The sequence below is a fragment of the Puma concolor genome, chromosome D3 (assembly GCF_028749965.1).
Source record: "Puma concolor isolate L17-30 chromosome D3, mPumCon1.1.hap2, whole genome shotgun sequence".
Lineage (NCBI taxonomy): Eukaryota > Metazoa > Chordata > Mammalia > Carnivora > Felidae > Puma > Puma concolor.
In genome coordinates this window covers 40875497-40885248 of record NC_141678.1, presented here as the reverse complement: position 1 = coordinate 40885248, position 9752 = coordinate 40875497, and the positions used below count along the sequence as shown (strand labels likewise).

General features: G+C 42.5%; 1 long non-coding RNA gene across 1 annotated transcript in view; it reads right to left on the bottom strand.

Moving 5' to 3' along the window:
* Positions 1 to 3: 3 nt before the first annotated feature.
* LOC147575520 (uncharacterized) overlaps positions 4 to 9752 on the bottom strand; it is a 145373-nt gene continuing 135624 nt past the window's right edge. The window contains exons 6-7 of the long non-coding RNA XR_015242475.1: positions 8625 to 8724; positions 4 to 686 (exon numbers count right to left, since the gene is read on the bottom strand). This is a non-coding gene — a long non-coding RNA (uncharacterized LOC147575520). The remainder of the gene's footprint in view (positions 687 to 8624; positions 8725 to 9752) is intronic.

Sequence of the window (9752 nt, the reverse complement as noted above, 5' to 3'; positions counted from 1 at the left end):
TTTTTCAGATTTTCAAGTTCACAGATCTCAAATTTCATGGTAAAGCTGATTTTTCAGTTATGTGGGACAATGTTCTTCAGAACTTAAAAAAAAAAATTTTTTTAATGTCTATTTATTTTTGAGATAGAGAGAGACACAGAGTGTGAGTGGGGGAGGATCAGAGAGAGAGGGAGACACAGAGTCCGAATCGGGCTCCAGTCTCTGAGCTGTCAGCACAGAGCCCGATGTGGGGCTCAAACTCACAAAGTTTGCGAGACCATGACGTGAGCCGAAGTCGGCCTCCCAACTGACTGAGCCACCCAGGTGCCCCTTCAGAGCTTTTAAGTACAAATTAACATCATTATTCAGTAAAAACTCATACCTTTGTGTTTTTAATGCTTTTTAGTAAGGCAGATGTTTATTGAATGATAAATATAGAATATATCTGAGGAAACATTGAACAGTTTATGGATCTTAGAGCCAAAGAAGATTCTGATGAATAGTGAAGGAACATTTGCTATGTGTGAAGCACTGCACACAGATGATTTTCACTGACTTCCCGACAATCTTGTGAGATAGATTTTTATTAGTGCTGTATTTCAGGTGAGGGAACTGAGTTCTGCATAGTTGAGTGATTGATCAGAGTCACTTGTGGTAAGTGAGAGGTGGGATTCCAACCTGGGTGCCTAACTCCAGAGTTTATAGTCCTGCAAAAAGCCCCAAATGCTTAAAAGGTCAAGACATGTCCATTACATTCTAACATAATTTTGTAGTCATTGAAATTTAAAATAACTTGTAGAAATTGATTTGAACAGAATTTCAGGAAAGTATCCAGTTAAAAAACAGATTTTAAGCAATACTATGTTTGAAGGCAGTTCATGTGGTATATAAATTATAGACTATAGGCAAGGACTGAAGAACAGACAAGGCTGCTATGGAGTTCATTTAAAATCCTCAAAGCCAGGCAATATAATAGAGAAAAAAACCTTAAAAAAAAACCAAACTAGGTTTTCCCAATTTTGTTCAACACCTCTTCCTCTCTTAAAAATGTTGTTTCGGTATTTTATCTGCTAGAAATCAATGCATTTACATACCATGTAATGACGCCACTTAATTTTTCTGGGCTTCCTTTCCATCCTCTTTAAAATGAGTGAGCAGTTTCACTGTCATGGTCTAGTATAGTGCCCTGCACTTCAAGAGAGCTTTCACATTTATCATCTGATCCTCACGGCACACGAGGTAGATAGGGCAGATGTTATTCCTGCTTTTTTTATGAGAGCTGAAGTTGAGAAAAGCCAAAGCACGTGTCCAAGCTTAAGGTCACCATGCGGTATCAAACCAGGTGGAGAATCGTTATATGTTTAAGAAAAGGGGGAAAATCTGAGATAATCTTGATCATCATTAAACCAATGTTTATCAGTCACCTGTTATGTACCAGGCACCTCTTTTTTTATTTTTATTTTTTAACATTTATTTTTGAGAGAGAAACAGCACGAGTGGGGGAAGGGCAGAAAGATAGGGAGACACAGAATCTGAAGCAGACTCTAGGCTCTTGAGCGGTCAGCACAGAACCCCACGCGGGGCTCAAACCCATGAACTGAGATCATGATCTGAGTCAAAGTCGGATGCTAAACTGACTGAGCCACTCAGGTGTCCCCGCCAGGCACGGTTCTAAGTTTTGGGGGTAACTGGGGGGGGGGGGTGCAGAACAAAGGTACTGCCCTCTTGGAGCTCACGTTCACTGATGAGAGGCAGGGTCAGTAAGCCATATCACATAAGTGCTGTGGGACAAAGAACAGAGCAAGTGTAGCAGAGGGCCTCTGAGAAGTGACATTAAGCAGAGATCTGCATGACAAGAAAGAGGTTCCCCTCTTACCACTCACAAGACTCCTTTCAGGGCATGCTATAGCAAGAGCATTGGGAGAGCACAGAAGGACAAGGGTGGTATTTGCTGTTTGGTCTAAGTGCGGAATCCTAGGGCTTTGGGCAGTGAAGAAATGTGAGATTTTTAAAAACTTAACCTTGCTGCTGTGTATGGAAAGGAGGGGCAAGGAGTGTCTGGGTGGCTCAGTCAGTTAAGGGTCTGACTCTTGCTCTCAGCTCAGGTCATGATCTCAGGGTCTTGAGTTCAAGCCCTGCGTTGGGCTCCGTGCTGGGTGGGAAGCCTACTTAAAAGAAAAGAAAAGAGAGGACAGGGGAGGGGAGGAGCGGAGAGGAAAGGAGAAGAAAGAAAGGAGGGGCTAGAGTAGAAACAAAAACAATAAGGCTTCCAGTTAGGAGACTACTGCTGTCATCCAGGTAAGACACAAGGGCGGCTCAGACTACCAAAATAGTAGAGGAGGTGGTTGTAAAACATCTCTCCTTGTCTATTTCCTCTCCTTCAACCCTGCCTTGTTGCTGTCTCCCTAATATTATTCTAACTGCCACCAAGCTTTTTAAAAATCAGTTGTTTTTAATATCTTAGGTTGACCTGCCTATCCCATTCTGTTTCCTATAGTATCTATAAAGAGAGTTGTGGAATCCGGTAATAGAAGGCACCTAGGTTAGGACCTTGTTCTTTTCTGGTCAATAAATAAATGAAAACTCTATACAGTATCGTTCTCTTTTTTGAGAATCACATAGTGATGGTCTCTTAAGTTGACAGTTGATCTTCTGGCTATCACACTGGGGATGTGTGGATGTTTGTGTACAATCATGCAGTTGAAACTGTGCTGAATGTTTACTATGTACTAAGCATGTTACCCTACTGCCCTTTGAGATAGGGACTGTATTTGTATTACTCCTGTTCTAAAAATGAAGCACTGAGGAGCAGAGAAGTACCTTACCAAGGTTACACAGCTGGTGGGCAATGGGGCTGTTATTTGAGTTCTGGCGGTCTAGTTCCAGAACCTGCCCTCCCAGGAAAATGATTGTTGGGAATAACACCATTTAGTTTCTTACCATCATTAAAGAAGATTCAAAACTCTAGGAGGTGGATAAGGTAGGCATTGTTAACCAGTTTTACAGGTGAGAATACTGAGTTACAGAAGTTCCCTGACTTGCTCAACTTGATATAACTGGACAGTGTCTGAGCCAAGACTAGCTTCTAAGCTTTTTGAGTGAGATGGAGTGCTTCTCATGAAACCTACCGTTTCCTAATTAAATAATGACCAAAGTTTTTTTCTAATTTGTAAATTTATGTGACTATACTATCATATATATGAAAGCCATTAATATTTTAAAAGTTAAATTATATTTACACATTTAGTGGATTATCTTTCCTTATAAAATAATTGTATAAAATAAATTTTAAAGTTCGGCAATACATATATGAATAAATACTTAAATGATGAACTTCCTTGATTGTAAATGGACTTTTTTTTACACTTCAATGCTTTTGAAAACAAGATGTCTTACAATCACTGTACATATTTATATTGTTCATCCTGAAAAGTAATTGTGTTGGTTGGTGTTGCCTCTCAAAACTGATAGGTCTTAAAAGATAAACAGTGTTTGAAAATCTGACAGGAATAGGGTGTGTAAATATGTCATCTGGGAAATATGAATGAGGATGTAAAAGTCTATCACATACTGAAATTTTGAGAAAAGTTTTCTTGGACAGAAAAGTGCTGAGGATCACAGATGGCACACATCACACTCTTGTCATATGCAATTTTAGAGACAATAACCATAAGTGTCGCTAGATGGCACTATTATTCTTAGGTAGTGTAGTAACTTATTCCTTAATGAACTTGAAAGTGATAAAGCAGGAGTATAAATATGTAGAGTATTCGTCCCAATAATGCTGTAACATTGTCAAAATTGTTTCTTAAAGAGATAGAATAACAAAGTCTATTGCAGTGAAATTCATATTATTTTGTGAACCCCAAAATCCAGGGAGCAATCTCTCGGACTCCTTTTTACAAAGCTGTATCATTCATTCATTCTTTCCATCAATCATTCATCCACTTACAAACATGTATTGAGTGTACAGAAAAATGCCAAGATCTCAGCAATGCTCTGGTTGTTTTCACACTGAAGAAAAAGGACTTTTGTCGAAAGTAAGATTATGGCCTTTGCTCTCAGAAAACCTGACTCCTCCACTTACTGGCGGTGTCATCTTGTGCGAGTCAGTATTATTATTATCACTTCTATTTTAGAGCTGAGAAGGCTGAGGCACAGAGCCAGTGGATGGGTATGAAAATACTTTGTAAAATCATGCTCTGTATATGAATACTATTAGTATGTCAAGAATGTTGCCAGCTATTTCTATTAATTCCCTATAAGATGCTCCATTAAGTCACACAACCTAAGCATATAAAGATCAGCCCCTGCACAAATGACCATGAGACAGCTTCTCAGTGCAGCTGCTCCCTGCCTCTACTTACCTCTTGGAAATACTGTCAGACCCAGAAATGAGGTTGAGAGATCTGAAGTATTCTGGCAGGATACCAGGAGTATGTTGTGGGGTGTGGTTGAGTGGGTGTGTTTAGATAGAAAAAGTTGTTTCCACAAGTCTTGCGGGAAGCCAACCGAATCTTTTACTGGTCCTGCTTGTGCTACAGTTGACATTGCTCCCAGCGTACAACACTGCCTTTCAGACACCCGTTCTGAACGAACATGATGATGAAGCATATTTCCTCACGGACGACGCTAACTAGCACAGCAAAACTGAATGTGAATACTTTATTCACGTTTTGTAATAATCTGAGTATAGATTGACAATGGCTCATTTTAGGAGGTTGTGCTCATTGTGCTTTTCTCAAGTTATCTTCTTTTTTAAAAAATTTGTTAATGTTTATTTATTTTTGAGAGGGGGGGTAGGGGCAGAGAGAGAGGGAGACAGAATCTGAAGCAGGCTCCAGGCTCTGAGCTGGCAGCACAGGGCCCAATGTGGGGCTTGACCTGAGTTGAAGGCACACGCTTAACCGACGGAGCCACCCAGGTGCCCCTTAAGTTATCTTCTTAGGTGTGATCTATTTATTCAGTTCTTATTTACCCACTCAGATATTATGTCCCAGTGCTGTGGGCGACATAAATATTCTGGCCCTCCTCGGGCCCTCCTAGAAGTGTCAGACCGCCTAGTACTCTGGATGCAGGTAAGAAAGGTTGGTTCTCTCCCTTTAGAGAACCCCAAACACAGCTGTGCTCTGTGGCCGTGCTGAGGCTACAGCTGATGGCCTAACAGCTCACCAAAGAGGAAAAAGGTGGTTTTTACAAAATGCTTGCTCTGACAGTGATGTTTGTTTTCCCAGCACTACCATTGTTTCCTGCAGACCTGCAAACAACGGTAGCTAAGAACTCAAGTAAACACGTAAAAGAGAAAAACCTCAATTTTATTATTTATTTATTTTTAATGTTTATTTTATTTTTGAGAGAGAGAGAGACAGAGACAGAGACAGAGTGTGAGTAAGGGAGGGGCAGAGAGAGAGGGAGACACAGAATCTGAAGAGGCTCCAGGCTCTGAGCTGTCAGCACAGAGCCCGACAAGGGGCTCAAACTCACAAGCCGTGAAATCATGACCTGAGCCGAAGTCCTCCAGAGGCTTAACCGACTGCGCCACCCAGGCACCCTGAAAAACCTCGATATTAAAAGTTACATTGAAAATATTCAAGGAGGGGCGCCTGGGTGGCGCACTCGGTTAAGCGTCCGACTTCAGCCAGGTCACGATCTCGCGGTCCGTGAGTTCAAGCCCCGCGTTGGGCTCTGGGCTGATGGCTCAGAGCCTGGAGCCTATTTCCGATTCTGTGTCTCCCTCTCTCTCTGCCCCTCCCCCGTTCATGCTCTGTCTCTCTCTGTCCCAAAAATACATAAACGTTGAAAAAAAAAAAAAAAAAGAAAGAAAAAAAGAAAATATTCAAGGGGTGCCTGGGTGGCTAACTCGGTTAAGCAACCTACTCTTGATTTCAGCTCAGGTCATGATCTCGGGTCGAGAGACTGAGCCCCAGGCTCCACCCCACTTCCTCTCTCTCTCCCTCTTTCTGTCCCTCCCCTGCTCATGCCCTCTCTCTTTCTCTCTCTCCCTCTCTCAAAATAAATAAGTAAGACTTAAAACAATTAAGAATAAAATATTCAAGATTTCCTGCTTGTTTTGGAGATAGATAAATAAATTCAGCATATTCTCTAGTTAGGTTCCTACCAGGTTATAAGCAGTTGAGAGGTGGGTCCACTTGCTGAAAGTCATTGAGAGAGAGAGAGAGAGAGAGAGAGAGAGAGAGAGAGAAGAGTCCCCACTTCTCAGGTCAGAAGATTAAGGCCTCTAATCTCTCAAATCTCCCTGGAGGCCATCATAGCCGTTTGTGGCAGAAGGAGCCTCCTACTCCAGGCTCTCTGAAGCTTCCAGGACCTCCTCCCCCTCACCCAGTTTATCAGGCAGTAAAACTGGCCACTTTACCCCTTTGTTTCCAAATTGCCCTTGAGCTCAACACCCTCCCTCTCACTTTTCCCCACACAGAGTTTTTACACCTTTGGGGCCCAAACCTTGAAAAGTACATACAAAGAGACAAGAATCTGTAAACAGAGAAGCCAAGAGGGAACAATGCCTACATTCATGGGAATAAAGACAGCAATCTCAGAAAACAATCATAATGGCGAATTTTTCATCAGTGATTCTGAGAAACTTCCCCAGAAAAAAGATTTATGTCTCAGTCTCTCTCCTTACCCTCATTTCAGGTGTTTAAGAGAACCAGGGATTTTTTTTGTAGCACACTTCTTGAACTATGTCACATTCATGTAACATTTCCCCCCCCTACTTTGTTTATGAGTCTGCCTATTTCTTTCCCTATTAAAAGACAGAAAGAGTCTATAGCTCCAACCTCTTCCACAACATCAACCCAAGGAGAGCAGGGACCTCTCTTTATCTAATTGTCTTTCCATGCAGAATGGGAGATCCATGAATAGTAGTTGAGCAGCTGATCTGAAGCAAATCCACCATGTACTCCGCAGAAAGGGGAGGAAGGAAAACCCTTCACCCATCCAAGATGGTCGTCTTGGAAAGATGTGCAAATCCAGGCTAGCCCTACAAGTTGGCAAGATTGACCAAGAATGGAGTGAATAAAGTGAAATCGAGGGTAAATGGGTGTGATCAAATTATTACAAAGAGGAAACAGACAAAATCATTTTAAAGAGGTGAAACGTTGGGGCGCCTGGGTGGCTCAGTCGGTTAAGCGTCTGACTTCGGCTCGGGTCATGATCTTGCGTCCGTGAGTTCAAGCCCCGCGTCAGGTTCTGTGCTGACTGCTCAGAGCCTGGAGCCTGTTTCAGATTCTGTGTCCCCCTCTCTCTCTGACCCTCCCCCGTTCATGCTCTGTCTCTCTCTGTCTCAAAAAAATAAACATTAAAAATAATAATAATAAAAAAAAAATAAAGAGATGAAACGCGAGTATTTGTACTCCCGCCACAATTGTGGGGATGGAAGAGCTTAGTATTTTTGCTTTTCACTACATATCCATCTTTATATGCATATGATTTTTGTTGTGATTTTCCCCCCCTTTTTCCACCTGTGTTCCAGATGCCTGTCACCTTCACCATTTTGCTACTTTGCTTGAATATTTCAAAACAGACGTCAATATTGAAATTCTTCCATGGCATGCTGTTCTTTTATTTGAAAAGATGTGTTTGATTCAGAAAATACACAGAGGTTGCCCTGCTTTCTTTGCATCTGGGCTAAATTGGAAGTAGGCAGCAAAATGGGTAACCTCCTGACTAGCGGAAGTGAGGCTGACCAACAGACTACAGCCTGTGGGGAAGTGGTGGCCAGCGGTCAAATGCGTTTCCCCAGCCTTTATGCTACATTGGGTCATAGAGGCCAGGAATGGCAGGCACATATGGAAATCAGTGGCCTCAGTTGAAAGGAGAGTCCAGATAGAGTTCATACCACATTGAGAAATCATATTCGTATTCATAATGTTTTTTCTACATCTGTGGGCACACCCACGTGCATTCATGCAAACATAAATGCATCAAGTGTCTCTGGAAAGACACATATAAGAAGTTGGTTGCTCTTGAGGGGGTAAATGAGTAGCCATGGGCCAGGAATGAGAAGAAGACTTAGTTTTACCATAAATACTCTCTTTTTAAAAATTTGGAACTTATGCCTGCATTTCCCATTAAAAATTACAACACTTGATAATCATCAAAACCAGAGAATACATTCTACGAGACTGGGTATATCTAATAGTAGTCCCCTAACGCAATTTCTCCTTTTGCATAACAGGAATAAAATCCTGCTCATTAAGTCAGATGGAAGAGGGATTAATGGGGCATGTTTATGCACTATAGTTTGACTACAATGGTGGATGAGTGCCAAAGGTATGTTACCATGTAAGCAAATGGCTCTTGAATACCACGGGCTTGGGGGGCTCCTGGTAATAGTGCTATGGAAAGGATGGTGAGGACTTTGGTATGTGTATTGGTTGAGCCTGGATGATACATTTCTGCTCCTGTTACTGAAAGGCCCATATTCTTGGAAGGACCTGAACTAATGCTAGAGTAGCAAGGATTGAGAAAATGAATGAATTAGAAGGAGATACCGAAGAAGCAGGTTGTGGAGACCTTCTTTTCTCCCCCTCCTCAGGCAGCCAGGCAGCTGCATATAAGATGTATATAACCCTTTAGTTAGGCCATCTTGCTTCCCTCCTTGCTGCCACCACTAGATGGACACTCACCTAATTTTCTGGAACTTGAATCCAGGGCTTTCTCCAATTCCTTCCAGATTCTCCAGCATGATCCCTTCTCCCTCTTTGTAGATGGCCCAGAAAAAAGAGACTGGTGAGGGGCGCCTGGGTGGCGCAGTCGGTTAAGCGTCCGACTTCAGCCAGGTCACGATCTCGCGGTCCGTGAGTTCGAGCCCCGCGTCGGGCTCTGGGCTGATGGCTCAGAGCCTGGAGCCTGTTTCCAATTCTGTGTCTCCCTCTCTCTCTGCCCCTCGCCCGTTCATGCTCTGTCTCTCTCTGTCCCAAAAATAAATAAACGTTGAAAAAAAAAAAAATTTAAAAAAAAAAGAGACTGGTGAAAGAACAGAATGCAGATGGTGTATGTCTCATATAGTTTACCTTATCAGGTTACTTACTTAGTTATTCATTTAATAAACATGTATGAGAAACCTACTGTAGCCCAAAAGCTGTGTTAGGCTCTAGAGATGCAAGACCACAAACAGTTAACAATCTAGTAGGGAAAATACATTTTTAACAACTGTGTATGAGTGGGATCGTCTGATAAGTGTTAACAGAACCTGCGCTAGGGTAACATAGGGGCATCTACCAGGAGCATCCAAACTAAACTACGGGTACGGTGATCAAAGAGGTGACGAAGTCTAGACTGGAAAGGCATGTGGGGGTCCTCCAGTGGGCAGTGTGGGAGAGTGGGGATGGGTGTGCGTGCTGTCGCTGGTTGGTGGCAGGTGAGTGGGTGTTGAGAAGAGTGTGGGGCACTTAAGAAAGAGTTCATAGTATGTAAAATGAAAAGCAACCATGGCTCATCAAGAACTACAAACTGCCAGCATGTTGGAAACAAAATCTGATAGGACAGAAGTGTAAAGGGAAGGAGAAGGGCTTTAAATGTCAAACTAAGGCATTTGAATAAATCTGAAGCTGGAGGGTGACAGAAGGGCCCTGGGGCAGGGGAATGAGGCAGGGTAAAGACTAGGAGTGGGGCAGAGATGGTAAAGATTAGTTGCCAACAGTAATTCTCAAAAGCCAATCCCAAATCTCAAAAGCACATGGTGGGGGGGGGAGGGGCTTGTTAAAAATAGTCTCTTGTTCTGACCCCTCAAACCAGAATCTCTGGAAGAAGAG